Source organism: Panthera uncia, assembly GCF_023721935.1.
Source record: "Panthera uncia isolate 11264 chromosome E2 unlocalized genomic scaffold, Puncia_PCG_1.0 HiC_scaffold_19, whole genome shotgun sequence".
In the NCBI taxonomy this organism is placed as follows: Eukaryota; Metazoa; Chordata; class Mammalia; order Carnivora; family Felidae; genus Panthera; species Panthera uncia.
In genome coordinates, this window is record NW_026057588.1 from 5,904,785 (window position 1) to 5,925,381 (window position 20,597).

The window sequence follows — 20,597 nt, forward strand, 5'->3', positions numbered from 1 at the left end:
ATTCTTCACTGCACAGCTTTTATTCTGGTTAACTAACTTTGAATTAGAGTTCAGTATGTCAAAACTACCATGACTTTGCCTTAAAGTAACAAGATTTCTTTACAGATTAAACATATTTCCAGATGAACTGTGTTCATGACCTCTTTCCATGTTTTTTTTAATATGAAATTTATTGTCAAATTGGTTTCCATACAATACCCAGCGCTCCTCCCAACAGGTGACCTCCTCAATGCCCATCACCCACCCTCTCCTCCCCCCCCCATCAACCCTCAGTTTATTCTCAGTTTTTAAGAGTCTCTTATGCTTTGGCTACCTCCCTCTCTAACTTTTTTTTCCTTCCCCTCCCCCATGGTCTTCTGTTAAGTTTCTCAGGATCCACATAGGAGTGAAAACATATGGACTCTGTCCTTCTCTGTATGACTTATTTCACTTAGCATAACACTCTCCAGTTCCATCCACGTTGCTACAAAGGGCCATATTTCACTATTTCTCATTGCCACGTAGTATTCCATTGTGTATATAAACCACAAATTCTTTATCCATTCATCAGTTGATGAACATTTAGGCTCTTTCCATAATTTGGCTATTGTTGAAAGTGCTTCTATAAACATTGGGGTACATCTTTCCATGTTCTTTAGCTTGTTTGGGATTTCCAAAGGCCACTGCATATGATCACCAACTTCTCAAACTTCTAGGAAAAAAAATGAATTCTTTCACAATAATGTTACAGAACATAACTGCTTCTAAAATACCATGGTTTGGGCTAGCTCTCTGACAATTCTACTGTCACATGAAAGAAATCATTAAGTGTAAATTTCTTTCTTGGACAAGAGGAGAAACACAATGAAGTAAAATCATAACGTACAAAAAAACCCCCAAAAAAACAACAAAACCCAAACCAAACCAAACCAAACCAAAAACAGTTGATACAGAATCAATGGTAGAAAATTTCCAATTAGTAAAACTTTTTGGTGCTCTTCGAATAGATCCTTGCAAAATGGGCAAAGAGGATGAAGCAGAAATGTATCTCATTAACACAAGATCAGGTAAGCTGGAGAGACATCTGATCTAACATGGTGAGGGGATGTAGCCATTCATTCTACCAATATTTATTGAATGTATACTATGTATCATGTATTGTAAACAGCACTGGGGTACAGACTAAAGAGAAACATTCTCTGCATTCCAGTGGGCAAAAAGAGAACAAAATGGAAGGAAAGAAGACAACTAGAGACCAAAAAGTGGTTCAAAGGATATGAAAAAGAATGGAAGTTGATCAACTTTACATAGATAATCAGCAATGAGAAAATAAAAGTTGAGCCAAGAAACCAGGAATAAGGAATGTAAAGAATTATAGAAGGTTTTGTTCAAGTACAATGGCAGTGCAAAGGCCTGGAGACAGAGGTTTGGGCCAGATCAAGACACAGAAAGGTAGCCAGTAGGTCCTGAGTACAATCCCAATACAGGGAGAAAGAAGAGTTAATGTTCAAAAGGTAGATGGGAATTAGATCATGTAGATCTGACAGGAGGAATCAGAATCTGACGCTATTACCAGTGACAAGCCACTGGGAGTTTTGAGCAGGTGGCATCATGTTCCGATTTACATTTCCAAAGGATTCCTGACTGTTACACAGATACTGATGGGAGAAGGCGGAGTGTGGGAGAAAGAGGAAACAGGAAGTTAATGTAGTAAGGCAGCCAAGAGATAATGGTGGCTGGGTCAAGAGCAACAACAGTGGAGATGTCAAGTGGATGAACTCAGGATACATTTAGGAGAAAGAAAAGACAACATTCAATGTTGAATTCAATGTGGGCTGTGAGTAAAAGGGAGGAATCGCAGGGTTTTCCTAGGCATTTGGCTTAAATGCCTAAGTACTGGCTGTACTGTTGAGGAGCATCAGGAAGATAGGTTTTGAATGTGGGGAAAACCAGGTCTATATTTTGAGGCACAAACATTTTGAGATGGTTATTGGATATCTAAGTGCAGACTCAATTGGAGATAGGAATGTGGAGGAAGATTTTGGCTGGAAGACCAATTTGGGTGTTATCTATATAGAAATATTACCTAAAGAGAAATGACTAGGTGAGGTCTCTCTGGGAGAGTTAAAAACCAGGAAAATGATGACTCAGGCCTTTACGCATTCTGACTTTTAGGGTTTTGTAAACAGGAAATGCCCAGAGAATGAGGGAGGCCCTTCCAGGAGCAAAAGAGAAGTGACTCATGACCAGGGAAACAAGAAGGTATAGGTATTTACTTAGAACAAATTCTGGAAGAGGCAGGTCAGAAAGCAAAATTTCTTTCAGTGGACATCCTGCTCCCAAATCTTGTCTCTCTTATTAATTCAGTAATACTGCTACCAAGTTAATTTCCCTAAAGTGCCCTTCTCTTACAATGTGGGGAAGATTCCTGTAGTCAATGCTCTAACTTTCTGTCTGAGGTTATTCTCATATAAGGACGAGAAAGAGGATCATCCATGTGTCTTTTAAAATTTTTAAATCCTGTGAATTTTAAAACCAAAAAGTTGGTGGGGCGTCCGACTCTTCAGACTCTTGATTTCTCAAGTCGTGATCTCACCGTCATGGGTTTGAGACCCACTTTGGCCTCTGCGCTGGCAGTGCGGAGCCTGCTTGGGATTCTGTCTCCCTCTCTCTCTCCCCCTTCCCACTTGTGCTCTCTCTCTCCAAATAAATATTAAATACATACATACATAACTAAAAAATAAAATTAGGCCAGAGAACCATCTAAACCATCTAAGCATCCATTAGCACAACACTGCTGAACTGTCACTTTTTCCTTCCAAGTCCCTTAAATAATGGAACTACAGACTATAATAGCTGGCTTTCTCCTGTTACATTCCCCAAGCCCTCTTCTTGCCAGTGACACTCCTGATTCTTCCTGAATTCTGTATTTATACCTTAGTTGTTACAGATCTGGAATTCATCAATTAAGGGGTCCTCATTCTAGATCAAGAAACCGGGGCACTTAATCTTCGACTTGTAGAGACTGGTTTAAAGGAAGCTAACTTGGAATTCAAGGAATAGAGAGAAAACTAATTTTTTTTAAATGTTTATTTATTTTTGAGAGACAGAGAGAGACATGGCACGAGTGGGGGAGGGGCATAGAGAGAGGGAGACACAGAATCTGAAGCAGGCTCCAGGCTCTGAGCTGTCAGCACACAGCCCAATGCAAGGCTCGAACTCAAGACCTGTGAGATCACATCCTGACCGGAAGTCGGACGCTCAGCTGACTGAGCCACCCAGGCATCCTGAGAAAACTAAATATAAGCAAAATATTGTATCTTGGAGTCTCTGGATCAGAGAGGGATTTAAATATCATATAGTTGGTAACAGGGTTATAACTAGGATTTTTTAGACTAGGGAAACTAAACCAAGAGTAACAACGAAGTTGAATCAAGAGAAAGACCTGATCCAGTAAATATATGTGGAAATCAGCAAAGTATCCATGAGTTTTATGGTTTGATTTCAGGTGAAACCTAAGATTGTGAATTTCTTTGTTTTGTTTTTTTTTTTGTTTTGTTTAAGTGAATTCCATTATTTCAGTACATTTGGGAGCTATAATTCATCCTGAAAATTACAATATTTATAGCTCCTCCCTTACCATTTCATTATAAAAATTTTCAAACATACACACAAGTTGAAGGAACTATACTCTGAACAGCCATATGCCCATCTCCCTGATTCTATAGTTAACATTTTCTACACTTGCTCTATATCATATTCGCCCATCCAGAATGAGGAACTAAATACATAAACACCAAAAGACCAGGTTGTTATGGAAACACAGCACTCAAAGTGGGTTGAAGGTCAGGAAGGGAAATCAGTATTATCCAATGAAGCAGGATAGTTCACTAGTCAGAAGACAGCGATGAATCTGAAGTATTCTCTTTGCAGAGAGGCATGGAAGACTGGATTTCCAACGCAAGAGAAGAGGAAGGAACATACAATGGCCCTATGGCTGGTAACGAAAAAGGGAAAGATTTGAGAATCCTCAGTACGAAAAAAAATCTAAGCAAAACAAATCAAGACCCTAGATGAAGTAAACCAGGACCAAATCCAGAGGTGGGAATGCAGAAGTATTTTCCTCTAAATGCATAAGCGATGAATAACATAGGAAAGCAATAACCAGAGACTCCATTTAGATATCCTTAGAGACCATCAAAAGTTTAGAAACTAGAAGATGAATCACCTCCACAGTATTTCAAAGGTGTGAGGCCTTCACGAACCAAGGAATTTCCTTCTATTTCTCTTCTATCTGGATGCTTCTCATTCACTTACCTGGAAAGCTCCAAGCATGGTTTTCCTTTTCCATTTATGGTTTATCTCCTAGCTTCAATTTGAAGATTTCCATGGTCTGGTATTTTGGTACCCTATTAGGAAAAATTACAGAATACTTGGAAAAATATATTTGGGCAAAATATGCAGATATTGTTACATAATACCTTTTACAGACTGTGCAAGTACACCTTGGACTAGGGCTTATCCTGAAGAGTGGGGAGCACACTCCCCCATCCATCTAGGAGACTGAGAATCTACCACTTACAAAGTTCAAGTCTTATGTAGGGGTCAGCAGACTAAGGCCCATGACTGTAACTAAGAAGAGTTTCTACATTTTAAATGTTATAAAGGAAAAAGGAGAATATGATACAGAGGACAGTTAGTAGCCCATAGGGCCTACAGTATTTACTACCTGGCCCTCCAGAAAAACTTCCGCAACCTCTCTTACATTATTCAGCACTTCAGATACCCCCCAAAATCAGTCCACAATTGAGAAAGACGAGGTGTCAATTGGACACCTTGAGTGACACAGGGAACCAGTCCTTTCCGCCACATTGCTAGGAGCTGCCCACTCCTCCCAGGTGACTTGCACAGCTACATCTTCAAATAACAATGATCCTGCAGCAGTAAATTCTTTTTTTTTTTTTAGATGGTATGTTTTGTTATGTTATTTGAGAAAGAGCACACATGAGCAGGGGAGAGGGGCAGAGGAGAGAATCTTAAGCTGCCTCAACACTCACGATGGAGCCCAATGCAGGGCTCGATCCTATGACCCTGGGATCATGACCTGAGCTGAAATCAAGACTCAGACACTCAACTGACTGAGTCACCCAGGTGCTTCGCAGTAAGTTCTTCTTTCATCTGAGGTGATTATTTGACAGTTTGGGAGAGATCTGTGGAAATCTAATCATTTCTAATGTATAGGCTGTATCTATACATGTGCATTTACATTATATATTGTGGAAGAGAGGGAAGTCTTATATAGACATCCTGCTACTATAATTCAGTCATCCATTTACTCAATAATTCAGAAGGTTTTCTAAATTAAAGGGGCACCTAGGTGGCTCAGTCGGTTAAGTGTCCAAGTCTTGGTTTCGGCCCGGGTCGTGATCTCACAGTTCATGGGTTTGAGCCCCACATTGGGCTCTGTGCTGACAGTGTGGAGCCTGCTTGGGATTCTCTCTCTGTCCCTCTCTCTATACCTCCCCTCCACACTTGCTCACTCTCTCTAAATAAATAAATACGCTTTTTTTTTTTAACGTTTATTTATTTTTGAGACAGAGAGAGACAGAGCATGAACAGGGGAGGGTCAGAGAGAGGGAGACACAGAATCTGAAACAGGCTCCAGGCTCTGAGCTGTCAGCACAGAGCCCGACGCGGGGCTCGAACTCACGGACTGTGAGATCATGACCTGAGCCGAAGTCGGACGCTTAACCGACCGAGCCACCCAGGCGCCCCAATACGCTTTTAAAAAAGAAAGAAAAGGGGTGCCTGGGTGGCTCAGTCGCTTAAGCGTCCGACTTCGGCTCAGGTCATGATCTCACGGTCTGTGGTTTCAAGTCCCGTGTCGGGCTCTGTGCTGACAGCTCAGAGCCTGGAGCCTGCTTTGGATTCTGTGTCTCCCTCTCTCTCTGCCCCTCCCCTGCCCATGCTCTGTCTCTCTCTGTCTCAAAAGTAAATAAAAACATTTTTCAAAAATTAAAAAAAAAAGAAATAAAAAAACAAACTCTACTGGTAGTTCTATACTCAAAATCCAATTCAGCAAAATGGTTTGAGAGGCTATTTAAACCTTAATTCATCTCGATAAATCTAGGTTTTATACCTTGAAAAGGATGGGATAACAGAAGGTATTAAAGGAACTCTAGAAGGAACAACCACCGGTTCAATAAATGCTTTATGCTGGCCAGGTGTACAAATGTATAAAAATTCACTTTATTATGTGTATGCTATACCCCAATAAGAAAGCACAAACGTGCATATGTGTGTGTGTATGCACGTGCATGGACACACACACACACACACACAGGAAATAGAAAAACAACCACAGAAAGCCTCTTCATGCCCACACCAGAAAGCTGCTATTGAAGCCACTACCCACTGTAGGGCCATCGAGAAATTTATTGAAATTTCAATGCCAGGAAATATTTCTGTCTCTGAGTAAAGGATCTACTTTCTCTGTACAAAACTGCAAATCACATAACATTTAGTGCTTCTCTTGCTGGAAATGGCTGCCAAAAATATTGGAGATAATCTGGGTAGCTTAACATAAATAATTCAGAGTCTTAGTTTGTTTTTTTAATTAATATTCTGACTTTTAAAATTCTGAGCAGATTCTATGACCTACACTTCTACCATTCCAAGTTTGCCTTGATTTTGACATTATAGTCAATATTTAGTTTTCTACAAATACAGGCCTTTATCAATGTGTATTTTTCCCACTAGTCAAATCAATTTGTATACGCCTCCACAAATGCAACAGGAAAGAAAGAAGGGATAAAGAAATCTGTAAAACTCACTTGGACCTTGGTCCTTTCCTTCTGCTCTTAGAAAATGGCCAGAACTGAGATCTTTGTCCTTTTATTCTTCTAGATTGTCACTCGGATTCTGGTCACAGATTTCACAGGTCATGTTAATGACGTCCCCAGAAATAATGCTCCCTGCTCCTGACTTCACTTGATTCTAAGGACTCAAAAGCAAATTCACTTTAAGCAGTATATCCCCCTGAGCCACACACCTTGTCAGTGGTACCACAGGTGCTGTGGTAGGCAGAATCGTGCCCACCGGAAGATATCCACTTTCTAATCTCTGGAACCTGTGAACATGCTACTTCACACGGCAAAAGGGGATTCAGGATGCTGATGAAATTACAGTTGCTAATCAGATAACCCCAAAATAGGGAGATTTCCTGGATTATTCGGGTGGGCCAAATGTCATCACAAGGGTCCCCATAAGTGAAAAGCAGAAGAATCCAGAGAGATGTGATGTGACAAGAAATCCACACACCATTGCTGGCTGTGAAGATGAGAGGAAAGGGAGACAGGAGGCAAGGAGCGGGGACGGCCTCTGGAAGCTGGAAAAGGCAACGAAACAGATTCTCCCTTAGAGCCTACAGAGAAGAAAGTACTCCTACTGACAGGAAAATCCTTAACTTTAGCAGAGGAAAATCCATGTTGAACTTATAATCCATAGAACTGTAGGGTAATAAACTTGCATCGTTTAAGCCACTAAGGTTATGTTAATTTATTACAGAACCAATAGAAAACTCATATAGGTGTCCCCTAACATAAAATCTCGATACTTTAGGGGCGCCTGGCTGGCACAGTGGGTAGAGCATCAAATGTTTGATCTCAGGATTGTAAGTGCAACCCCACGTTGGGTGCAGAGATTACTTAAAAATAAAATCTTTTTCTTTTTTGAGAGAAAGTGAGATCAAGCACCAGCAGGGGAGGGGCAGAGAGAGAGGGAGATACAGAATCCGAAGCAGGCTCCAGGCTCTGAGCTGTCAGCATTTCTGGCTTGCACTCTGTCTCTCTGTCTCTCAAAAATAAAATAAACATTAAAAAAAAATTTAGAAACCCTGAGAAAATGTGCATTGTTTTAAACCACTAAGTTTGTGGTACACAGCAATGGAACACTAATACACTGAATGACATAGAAATTTTAAATATCAAAGCTAGTCAGAAGCAGCTAAGGCAATACATGGAGAAATTTATATCCTGGTATATGCTATCTACTTTTATGTACATTAGTTCACTTAATTTCACATCCCTTGGAAAGATTTATTCAAGGCACATGGATAAGGGGAAAAGCACTATTAAAAAAAAAACAGGTTTGTTCACACCCTTTATTCTTGAGCCAAAATTATTTGCAGATAATAAGACTGCTCAACTTAAAAAAATGTAAATGTGGGGAGCCTGGGTAGCTTAGTCAGGTGAGTGTCCAACTCTTGATTTCAGCTCAGGTCATGATCCAAGGGTAGTGGGATCAAGCCCCACGTCAGGCTCCATGCCCGTGGAGTCTGCTTAAGATTCTCATTCTCTCTCTCTCTCTCTCTCTCTGCAACTCTCCCTGGCTTGCCCTCTTTCACTCTCAAATAAAAAATAAATAAATAATGTAAAGGAATTCACTGAAACTTTCACTTTCAATAATACCAAGAGCAAGTCAATTGCTCTTTTACAGTGCAACATTGAGAAGCAGGGAATATTTTTTTTTTATTTTTAATGTTTATTTGCTTTGAGGGAGAGAGTATGAGCAGGAGAGGGGCAGAGAGACAGAGAGGGAGACACAAACTCCGAAGCAGGCTCCAGGCTCTGAGCTGTCAGCACAGAGCCCAACGCGGGGCTCAAACTCACGAACTGTGAGATCATGACCTGAGCTGAAGTCGGATGCTTAACCGACTAAGCCACCCAGGCGCCCCAAGAAGCAGGGAATTTTTTTAAGGTACTACTTAACAACTGCAACGAGGCATAAACTACCTAGGTGCGGGGGGCTGGGCCCCGGTGCCAGGCTGAGACCGGGTCGAGCAACGTTCCCTGTTGACTCAGCCAACCCGGTGGTTCCCCCTCCGATTCCCCCACTTTCAAGGGCATACGAAAGCCTTGTCAAGGCTGAGGAAGTTAATTCCTGAAGCCTGTGGTCTGCAGGTGTTGGCAGTAATGCTACCTCCCTTTTTCTACCCCGAGTTAGATAGGAACAAACATGGGAACTGTGTTTTGCTAGCAATCTATCAACAAGGTCTTGTGACCCGTTCAGAAAGTTCACAAAGTACACAGAACTAAATGTTTTGGCTGGCAGTGATCATGTGAAACCTGTTTATTCTTAGAATGACCTGATCCATAAGAGTCTTATATTATAAAAGATTGTGTACAGCAACAATAAAGCCGTCACTTGGGCCATCAGCCCTGTTCCCAAACTTTCTTCTCTTTTTTTCTTGCATTCCCCTACCCTCAGGACCCTGACACCTCGGTGTTTGTCGCGCCGGTCGCGACACCTAGGAAAAAGAATAACCCAAAATTTCTGAGACACACATGAAAAAAGACACAACACAATGTAGAGGTGATGGGTAGGAGAATCTGGATAAGCAGAGAATCATATAAAAAAAGTATAAATATATAAGTCAAGCCTATTTAAAGTAATGTATACATTTAATATGACTCTAGTAAACTTGCCATTGGTTCACCCACCTGATGTGACACTATTATATAACCATTTTAAACTATGGAAATATGTTTATAATTAGAAATTAAGTGGTATCTATGTTATACAGATCATTCCACATGTGAAGGTAGCACAGAGATTAAACATGCTGTGGTTTTCAGTGGACATCAGAGCTCAGGCTAATTAACAGAGATGTTTTTACGTGTATAGAACAAACCCGAAAGGAAACCTCCAAGAAAAAAATGTAGGGTAAACTCAGAGACAAGAAGGACAAAACACATCTCTTATAACACCTCACTAGATCTTACCTCATTACTGTTTGTTAGGAAGATAAGGACAAGATTGTTAAAGCTGCAAGACGAAAGACTTTCATGAGTACCTTGAGCAATATATGGGCTTGAAGGAGTGAAATGGATTTGGATCAGCTGGAGGAATGTATCATCAAGTCTATTCCTAGTAGTCAACATTTAAGCCTCAACCTTAACCTACCTCCTCTCCAGGGATGCAGGGTCTCCAAGGCTCCAGCCTCTTGCCTCTTCTGTACATATGTCTCCAGACATAAAATGGCTTCCTCCCAAAACAAAAACAAAAACTGACTCCAAGTTAAGTCCGAAATCCAAACCAGAAACACCCGTTCACTAACTAACCCTTCACCCCAGGCCTCCCTGTGTCTGAGCCCCACACTGGAGTGTGATCCTGGACAAGAAAGCACATTCACTGATACATACCTACCACTCCAGTTCTTGGTCGCTGAGCCCCACAAACAGAATCACTCACACTGACAACCAACACTAACAGACCCTCTGCCATTTTTTTTTAGTTTTATCTTTTTTTTTTTTAATTTATTTTAGTTATCATACAGTGCAATATTGGTTTCATGAGTAGAATTCAGCAACTCATCACTTACATACAACACCTAGAGCTCATCAAAAGTGCCCTCCTTAACACCCATCACCCATCTAGCCCATCTCCCACCCACCTCCTTCAATCAACCCTCAGTTCGTTCTCTATCATTAAGAGTCTTGCGGGGGCGCTTGGGTGGCTCAGTTGGTTGAGCGTCGCACTTCAGCTCAGGTCATGATCTCACAGTTTGGGAGTTCGAGCCCTGCACTGGGCTCTGTGCTGACAGCCTGGAGCCTGCTTCTGATTCTGTGTCTACCTCTCTCTCTCTGCCTCTCCACTGTTCACCCTCTGTCTCTTTCTCTCTCTCAAAAATAAATAAACATTAAAAAAAAATTTTAAGAGTCTTGCAGTTTGTTTTCCTCTCTTCTCTCCCCCCCCTTCCCATACGATCATGTTTTATTTCTTACATTCCACATATGAGTGAAATCATATGGTATTTGTCTTTCTCTGATTCACTTATTTCACTTAGCATAATACATTCTGGGTCTACTACTAAAGGCCAGATTCTCCAGCGAAGCAAAAGAAATCCCCAGAAGGGCCCTTTACTGGCCTCACAGGCACTTCACTCCAGAGACACGTGCAGAGCTCTACCCACTTGACGCTGAACTTCTCTACACTCCACCGCATCTACCACAGGCTGGACCCCCTTCCGAAATGACCCCCATTCTCAAGCTCCCCCACCTCCATGGTGGTGAGGGACGCTTCAGGTGGAGCTGGAACCTTCACGAAGTTCCTGGAAGTCGAGTTCCGCCCCCAGATGCTCAACACAGAAGTGGCCACCCCCACCTTGGCGATCTGGGTCCAAGCGGCCAGCAGGAGGGCCGCCAAAAGAAATTGAAATCGCTTTAGGGGTGTCACCTTGCCTTTTCCTGCCGTCTTGTTGGCTACCAGCGCTGTGATGAATGCCTCAGAGGCCGGCACTGGCCCTGCGGTTTTCTACCGAGCCTTTCGGGAAGATGGCGGTGTCCGTGAGGACTAGGCAGGAGCACTCCCACGGTCAGGAAGTGCAGCTGGCGGGGAAGACCCTGGCAGCTGCGGGCTGGAGGCCTTCGCATGGCCTTCGAGCTTTGCAGAATCCAAGACGTAGGAAAGGCAGAGGCCAGGCAGCGGACCAAATAACAGAGGCTCAGGCTCCGAGTTCTGCCAAAACTTGACAACGGGGCCCAGCGCGGGTGAGAATCCGTAACGTGTGAGAATCAGTAACGCGGGCCTGGATTAGGCAGGTCAGAGACCTACTGGAGGGAGGGAGCTGCAAAAATGGATGCCCTCGGGGGCCTGTCTAGGGGGCTGGATTGGAGGCTACTTCTAGTAAGTAGGAGGGAGCCTCCCTCCCCATTTTCTGCCACTCTCCCCCACCCCTCTTAAAAAAAAAAAAAAAAAGAAAGAAAAGGAGGCATAACCTGACTGTACATCAGCAGGCAGTTTGGTGAATTAAACACATCCTTCACCAGAAGTCAGGTCTATAGCCGTTACAAGAGCCAATTACAGGGATGTCTTGGTGGGTCAGTCGGTTAAGTGTCTGACTCTTGGCTTCAGCTCAGGTCATGATCTCATGGTCTGTGAGTTCGAGCCCCACATCAGGCTCCGTGTTGACAGTGCAGAGCCTGCTTGACACTCTCCCTCCCTCTCTCTCTCTCTGCCCCTCCCCTGCTCACTCTCTCTGAGTCTCTCTTAAAAATAAATAAACTTAAAAAAAAAGGCATTTATAAAACTATCAGTATTTTTTTAGTGACTTCTTGAAAGCATGGCATAGTGATCTCCACACAGTATTTATATGATCTTCTTATGGCAAAAGTTCATAAACATAGGCATTTCAAAACTTTGAATGGATTAAGTAAAACATAATTCTGAGTATATTAAGGGTTTGGACTTGAGATCAAGAGACTCTTCACTGAGTTTGTATCCGCTAAATTCTAATCAAGAGATTAACAGTATCAAATAAACTGTCTCATGCATGGCCACAGCCCCTCAAACTAGGAAGCTCTAAAATGGAAGTCCTTTTCCCCTCCAGACTGACCTCTTATTCTCTTTCTCATCCAGCATCACTATTACGCAATAAATCAAGAATGGAAGTGTGAGAGTTACCTGGATTGTAGATCACTGGAGGTTGATCTGACAACATCAGGGATCAACCCAAAACATAACCTGTGTATTATCTTCACAGTCACCACCAAAAAATACATGAAACTGCAAGTCTCTAAAGGGCTTACAGAGAGACTGGGGAACCTGGCCAACTGAGGGAAAGCCGCACTGAAGAAATGATAATTGAAGATGATGAAGGATGAAGAAACCAAAAAATGAGGGGAAGGAGGAGTCCTTCTTCAGAAGGAGTAAGAGTACTTTTATTATTACCACTTTTTCTGCTTTGTCCCTTTATAAACAGTTATTAAGTCTCTCATGTCACAATGAAAACACTCTGGGGTAACAAGTCTGTTCTTTAGAACCATATTTCCCTTCAGTGACAAAATATACTTTGGCCCATTAATATGTGCACTCACTTTACAAATCTATATATAATTAGGGTTTTTTTCTTTGTGCTAGAAATATAAAATCATGGAAACCAACACTCCAGTATAATCTTCTGGTGTGATGGAAATGATGACAGATTCTCTCATTGTCTCATGTTTTTGCTCAGTGCCAGTACTGTCCAGTCCTCTAGCCACTATTCACATGCGACTGTTGAGCACTTCAAACGCGGTCAGTGTTACTGAGGCAATGATTTTTCATCTTCCTGGTTCAGAATTTTTTAAACATTAAAATTTACGTAAAGCCACTAAAATTAGGGAATTTGTAATCTCCTTAAGGAAATAAGAAATAAGCATTTTTTTCAAAAAAAGAAATACACATTTAAAAAATAAAATTATTATTAATTTTATTAATAAATTTATTTATGGGGGCACCTGGGCGGCTCAGTTGGTTAAGCGCCCAACTTTGGCTCAGGTCATGATCTCATGGTTTGTGCGTTCCAGCCCCGCATTGGGCTCTGTGCTGATAGCTCAGAGCCTGGAGCCTGCTTTGGATTCTGTGTCTCCCTCTGTCTCTGCCCCTCCCTCACTCACACACACTCTCTCTCTCAAAAATAAATAAACATTAAAAAAAATATTTTTAAGTAACTTGTGCACTATAATCTTAATCATTAGTCTTTCCTCCATCTTCCAAAATATGCTCCTTGAACCAATTAGTCCATGTCTATTTCACTTAATATAGATATTTATGTACTTTCACTAGATTAGCTGGTGTGTAAAGGTACCACATAAAGATAATCCATGGGGCACCTGGCTGGCTCAGCCTGTAGAACATGTGATTTTTTTTAATTTTTTTTAAATGTTTTTATTTATTTTTGAGACAGAGAGAGGCAGAGCATGAGCAAGGGAGGGGCAGAGAGAGAGGGAGACACAGAATCTGAAGCAGGCTCCACAGAGCCTGCTGTCAGCACAGAGCCTGATGCAGGGCTCGAACTCACAGACCATGAGATCATGACCTGAGCCAAAGTGTGATGCTTAACCAACTGAGCCACCCAGGCGCCCCAGAACATGTGATTCTTAATCTCTGGGATGTGAGTTCCCCAGCCCTATGGTGAACAGAGAAATTACTTGAAAAAAGTTAAGTTAAAGATGATCCAGGTTACCTCAGTGCTCTCTCCCGGAGACCAGGGGCTTTTTCTGTTTTGGCCACCACTGTATATTCAGCTCTTAGAACAGGACCCAGTACAAATGAAGTATTTAACAAATACCTGCCTGGCTGCAGGCTGTCCCACTATGACCACATTCCTATTTGCTAGAAGTCTACTGATGTTTAATGGCGTCTGACAAGCCACAGAAGGCACCTGCACAGTCACCACGTTAAAAAGGTTTTTCTCTTGCAGGACAACACTGGTCTGTGAGGACCTGTGACTGAGGGAGGATTTTCTACCTTGACTAAATCAATTTTCTGATGTTTAGTGAGGACTGACTTCCCTCAAAAAGATCTCCCACATTCAATGCAACTATATGGTTTCTCTCCTGTATGAGTTCTCTGATGTATAATGAACCGGGTAAGGCTTTCCCACATTCACTACATTTAAAGGGTTTCTCTCCTGTGTGAGTTCTTTGATGTTTAATGAGACCTGTCTTCTGGGAACAGGATTTTCCACATTCACTGTCCACAAAGGGAGTCTTTCCTGTGCGAAATCTCTGATGTGCTAGAATCCAAAGCAGGCTCCAGGCACATCTTTTGGCTGAAGACTTTCCCACACTCATTGCATATATAAGGTTTCTCCTGCATGAATCCGCAGCTGTACCATGAGATTTCCCTTCTCGATGAAGCCTTTTCCACATTCACTGCACATAAAAAGTCTCTCTCGTGTGTTTTCTGATGTACACTGAGCCATGATTTCTTGAGGAAGGCTTTGCCACAAACAGTGCATTCATAAGGTTTTTCTCCTGTTTATGCGTTCTCTGGTGTTCAGTGAGCATGAACTTTCTGGAGAATGTTTTCCTGCAAAGACTGCATTTGTGGGGTTACCCTCCTGCATGAAGATTCTGGTGACCAGTGAACCAGGACTTCTGAATGAAGCATTTCCCATATTTACTTCATACGTGAGGTTTCTTTGTTTTTTTAATTTTCTGATGCTTGATGATTTGGCACTTAGTGCTGATGAGTGTTTTGCTTTCAGGGGATTTAATTTCATTCTGAAATTGTTCATGATTAACGTGAAGAAAGGATTTCCCATCTACAGTATGCTCTGCAGTGGTTCTGCTCTGGTTAAGTAGTTAAATTTGATTTCATACTTTTTCCATGTAAGTCAAACATATCATGTTTTTGCCTTAACACCAAATGAGTTTTGCTCCGAAGAGAATTTTCAAATGTGTTATGTTTGTGTCATTGTTCTAGGCTATTTTCCATGAATTCATTTTGTAAGTGCTCTGGCAGATGACCATCAAGTTTCCAGATTTCTAGAAAATAAAAAAAATTAATTCTTCCACCATATTGACTAAAATAAAAGTATTTTTTAAATGTTTATTTTTATTTTTGAGAGAGAGAAAGAGTGTGAGCAGGGAAAGGACAGAGAGTGAGGGAGACACAGAATCTAAAGCAGGCCCCAGGCTCTGAACTTTCAGCACAGAGCCTGACGTGGGGCTCAAACCCACAAACCGTAATATCATGGCCTGAGCTGAAGTCAGATGCTTAACTGACGAAGCCACTCAGGCACCCCTAGAATAAAAGTATTTTTTAAATAGCTTCATTTGAGGTGACTTCATGATGAACTTATTATATGAGTATAAATAAAACTCTGTGTTTAATGTTCCTTATATATTAGAAAATAACAGTAATCATGAATAAACACAAATTTGGCAACTTTCCAAATATTGCAGAACATGCAGTCTGTGCAATACACACAATTTACCGTGAGCAGCAGACTACAGGTTGGAGGGTTGCCTCATCCAAACTGGCAAGAGACTCCTTCACTTCACAAATCCTTACTGATGACTACTGTGAACTGGGCATGGTGCTCATGGTGGGGACACACATGAGTCCTCATGTTCAGGAAGCCTACACTACAGTTTGGTAAAAGCACTTAAAGGGCAAAGAAAGACACAAGGAGGACAGCTGCAGGTTGTGAGAATGAGTGGGAAGGATCACTGGAGATGGACAGAAGTGCAGGAAATCAGGTTACACTTGGAAGACGGGCCTCCCTGGAGGATTCATTGTCATGTCGTGGTTGCCCTTGGGGAGCAACAATATGACGCAGCAGAGAGCTCCAAGCACATGTAACCTACACCTCAGAGAGATGTCCCCTTTCCTAAAAGAGAAGCCCCAGTCCCAGCACCTCCTCTTCCGTTACTACCATCATCACATTCCAAATACCATTTCATTGCAGCACTTTTCACCCTCTAGACATACAATATATCTTCTTATTGGATCAGGTTTATATTTTGTCATCTTAGAATGAAAGCTCTTTTTCTGTTTTTATGCTTTTTCTCACTGCTGTTACACTAGGCTATCAAGAAAAAATTCATTAAAAAAATGAATCAAGTAAGCAATCGTGTGTGGAAAACACTGGGGAGTTTAGGGAAAAAAATAGAAATCTCTGCGTGAGCAAGAAATAACTATTATCACAGGGACACAGAGAAGAATTTCATGTCTGACAAGTAGTATGGTTAACTGGGACTTAATGTCATCAGGATATAATGGGAAGAAAATGGAAGCTTTCAGGAAGCGAATGCAATGGTAACATCGACAATAACCAAAAGGAAGATCAGAATTAGTAAATACACAAAGGAATTAAGATAAAGTAGGCATGAGGCATGATCTGGCTTAGGCTTGAATGGAGAATGCAGGATATTAAAATATCTTTTTAGTTAAACTTTGTGAACAGCTGAGGAGTGCCTGGGTGGCTCAGTCAGTTGAGTGTCCAACTTTCGGTTTTGACTCAGGTCATGATTGCAGGGTCATTGGATCGAGCTCCGTGAGGACTCCATGCTGAGCCTGGTGCCTGCTTGGAATTCTCTCCCTCTGCCCCTCTCCCCTACATGCACTTGACTTCAGCTCAGGTCATGATCTCATGGTTCGTGGGTTCAAGCCCGCATCGGGCTCTGTGCTGACAGCTGGGAGCCTGGAGCCTGCTTCCAATTTTGTGTCTCCCTCTGTCTCTGCCCCTTCCCTGCCTGCACTCTCTCTCCTCTCTCCCTCCCTCTCTCTCTCTCTCTCTCTCAAAAATAAATAAAACATTAAAAAAAATAATTAAGAAAATGCATGATGTAGGTGGCTCAGTGGATTAAGTGACCAGCTCTTGATTTTGGCTCAGGTCATGATCTCACAGTTATGAGATGGAGCCCTGCGTTGGGGTCTGCACTGACAGTGCAGGGCCTACTTGGGATTCTCTCTCTCTGCTCCTAACCCACTCACACTCCCTCTCTTAAATAAACTTTTCAAAAATGCATGATGTATAATTATGTTCATACACAGTGGTAATGATTAGGAATGGTTAATTATGTCATAAAATTATAAAGAAAAGCATGAAAGTGTTTGCTACACTAGCAAGATGGTAATTACCTTTGGGTGTGAGGACGGGATATAATTGGGAAGAGGTTCACAAACAGCACTGGGGTGCTGACAATGTTGTTTCTTAACCTGGGTAGTGACTTTATATATGTATATTTCTTTTATACTGATTAACTTATAGATCTTTAAATTAACAAAGAAAGGGAAGAGCTGAAATATACTAAAAGACTGTTACGTTAAAAGGCCAATAATACGTATTTGCCTCACTACAAATACCTATCCAGTCAAAGGAGAAAGTGTAAACAAAGAATATAAGGAATTAGTGACAGGTATGACTCAAATAAGATAAAGGGCTTTTTTTTTTTGTCTGAAAGAATACTATGAATATTTTTATGCCGCTAAATTTAAAGTCTTGGATTAATGTTCTTAAAACATGTTAACTCCAGACAATATAGCAGGTGAATTTTAATGATAGGCAATAAGACAAAGATGTCCACTACCACCCCACTTTTGAACTCTATATTGCAGAGGAGAACCAAAGCATTAAGAATAAATTATAAACATTAGAAACTGGAATGAAAAATTAAGGTTATACTCAGACAATCTGGGCGCCTGGGTGGCTCAGTGAGTGAAGCATAGATTTCATGGACTTCAGCTCAGGTCATAATCTCACAGTTGGTGAGTTCAAACCCCGCATGGGGCTCTCTGCTGTCAGCACAGAGCCCCCTTTGGCTCCTTTGACCCCTCTCTCTCTGCCCTTCCCCCGCTCGCATTTTCTCTCTCAAAAATACGTAAACATTAAAAAAAAAAAAAAAAAGTTATACTCAGACAACATCATCATGGACATAGAAAAAGAGATTCAAAGAATTACTAACATAAAAGAGAAAATGCTCCCCCAGAAACCAGTAAGCAGATTTTCACAGATAGCTGGCTGCAACCGCACCACATACGAAGCTCATTTCACAGAAATTCAGTCATTAGCAATCGGAACTGGGACCACCACGGCTGACTAACACCAACCGGTACTTAGTAATAAACCGACATGTGGATCACCCTGCAAGAGGGGTGGATCCTAAGCAAAACGGGCATTCTGTTGGCAAAGAACAAAGTGTGAACGTAGGGCAGGCAAGTAAGCAACAGTGTTGCCCGCTGCTATGTATTAAGAGGTGAGTGCGGGCGCTGGCAAACATTTTTCTGCAAACGGATAGATATTACACATTTTCAACTTAAGATCTCTGTCGCAAGGACTCCATTCTTCCTCTGCCCCGGGAAAACAGCCATAGAGACGACTAACAGACGGCGGTGGCGATTTAGCCCCTCGGTCTGCAATAAGTCAACCCCTGGACAAAAGGCTTTACAACAAAACAAAACAAAACAAACCACAGAGGGTTTGGAACTACCCTCCTGCGCTCTGCCGTCTTCTGTCCCAGCAGCCCAACTAAGAACTTCAACCTAAACTCCAGCCCCCGGTCCTTGGCGTCCCAAGCTGCAGCCCTGACAAATGTCTCTGTACCAGACACCGATCTCACACGCCCTTATTAATCCGAAAACCGGGCGAGACACCCCGATGTCACGAGCACCCACCGGAGCCCCAACATCACTGAGCCCCAGATTAAATCCCCCCACCCCACCCCCCACCCCGGAACCAGACACTTCGATCATCGTAAATGATCGGCCCCGCCTGCTGCAGGACTCCATACGCTCTACAGCGCGGACACGGTCGTGATCTCTACAGACCCTTAACGGTCTTAATGGCCCCAAAAGTACCCCAACCACAGACACACCTGCCTGGTTCCCCTCAAATACCTCAAATCAGAGGCCCACCTGGTTCTCCTTAAATACCTCCACCTCGGCGCTTTCTACCCTCCCCGACCGTCCCCGGCAGTGATTTCACGGATCCATGCTACAGCAGGTCCACACGTCACCCTGTGAGAAGCAAAACGCCCACCGTGAATAATAATAACAACAGCAACAGCAGCAGCAACAACAACAACAATAATAAAACAACCTTCCAAGGACAAAACCACACACTGACCTAGTTGCCGTCAGATCCGTGGGGAGAACCCGAACGCGGATCGCCCGGCAACCCCTCGGAGTACGGCGGCCGACGAACACTGGAGGCCCTCAGAGATCCGCGAACAACGAATTTCCGGTATTTCCCATGAGGCATTGTGTCCACGTCCGCTCTCCGTGGCCGTGCGGGCGGCCATATTGGGGCGTCCGACGTACTCAAAGCAAAAGGGTGGATTTGCGGCCAGAAGCGGGAGTGGCCGAGATGAGAAGCTTCTGAAGTTCTCTCTTATCTTCAACGTCGACTTTCGCGGAAGATTGATAAATTTTCAAAGTCTGGAGCTTCGCGAGGCAGACGTGGTGCGGGCTACATTGTGTTGGACGGGCTTGTCAGGAACTTACGTGACCGGGCGTATATTATCCACTTTGTGTTAAAAAAAAAAAAAAAAAAAAAAAATTTCCAAACGAACTAGTAGGAGTTTAGGTGTCGATAGCGCAGCAGAGAATGAACTAACATCTGGTAAGAAAAAGTAATACGTCCGGTAAACGGACACCCACGCAAAAGTTATGGCGGAAGATTGCTTGCAGAAAGTGGTTTTTAAGAACACAAGATTTCCAGAAACTGGTACAGCGTGAGGCTGGTCATCACCCACCAGAGGGAAAGAGCGGATGGACGAACCTAAATTGGGACTGCGATTGGGGTCTGGGAGAAAGGCCACCAAAAGCGGGCCAACAAAGGTCCGATGCCAATGAGAAAGGCACAGCCTGAATCCATCCAATCATGTGAGGGTGGGGGTGGTTAGTAACCCAGGATTTAGGACAGAGAGCGCCAAAATTAAGTGTATGTCAGGCCGGTGTTAAAAATGCGGAGTCCTGGACTCCAGCCCCCAGAGGCTCTGGGTTTGGGAGGTGTTGGGATGGGACTCAAGAGTTTGCGTTGTTTCTCAGCTATCAGACGCGGGAGGCTTGTCAGAGACAATCCATAGAAACCATTATTAAATGTTATGTGGTTACAAATACCGATGGGTGACTCCCCTCCGTAGATATGTCTTAGCTCAAATTATATCCAGAAAAGCCCATGGAGGGGTAAGGAGGAGGGAATAGAGCCTTGCCTATAACTACCTATTCATTAATATAAATCAGTATTACTAGGCCTAGTAATTAAATCAGTATTACTAGGCCTAGTATTACTAGGACTTAACGCTTTCTTACATTACATAATCCACTTACTCTGCCTCCATAAAGGC

The 20,597-nt window shown here is 42.6% G+C and overlaps 1 long non-coding RNA gene and 1 pseudogene across 1 annotated transcript; both read right to left on the reverse strand.

Moving 5' to 3' along the window:
• Positions 1-273: 273 nt before the first annotated feature.
• Positions 274-8,387, reverse strand: LOC125915597 (uncharacterized). The gene is made up of 3 exons (XR_007455708.1): positions 6,813-8,387; positions 4,297-4,388; positions 274-691 (listed from the first exon to the last, which is right to left on the reverse strand). It is a non-coding gene; the product is annotated as an uncharacterized LOC125915597 (long non-coding RNA).
• A 3,631-nt stretch (positions 8,388-12,018) lies between these two features.
• Positions 12,019-20,571, reverse strand: LOC125915556 (zinc finger protein 350-like; annotated as a pseudogene).
• Between the last annotated feature and the right edge of the window lie 26 nt (positions 20,572-20,597).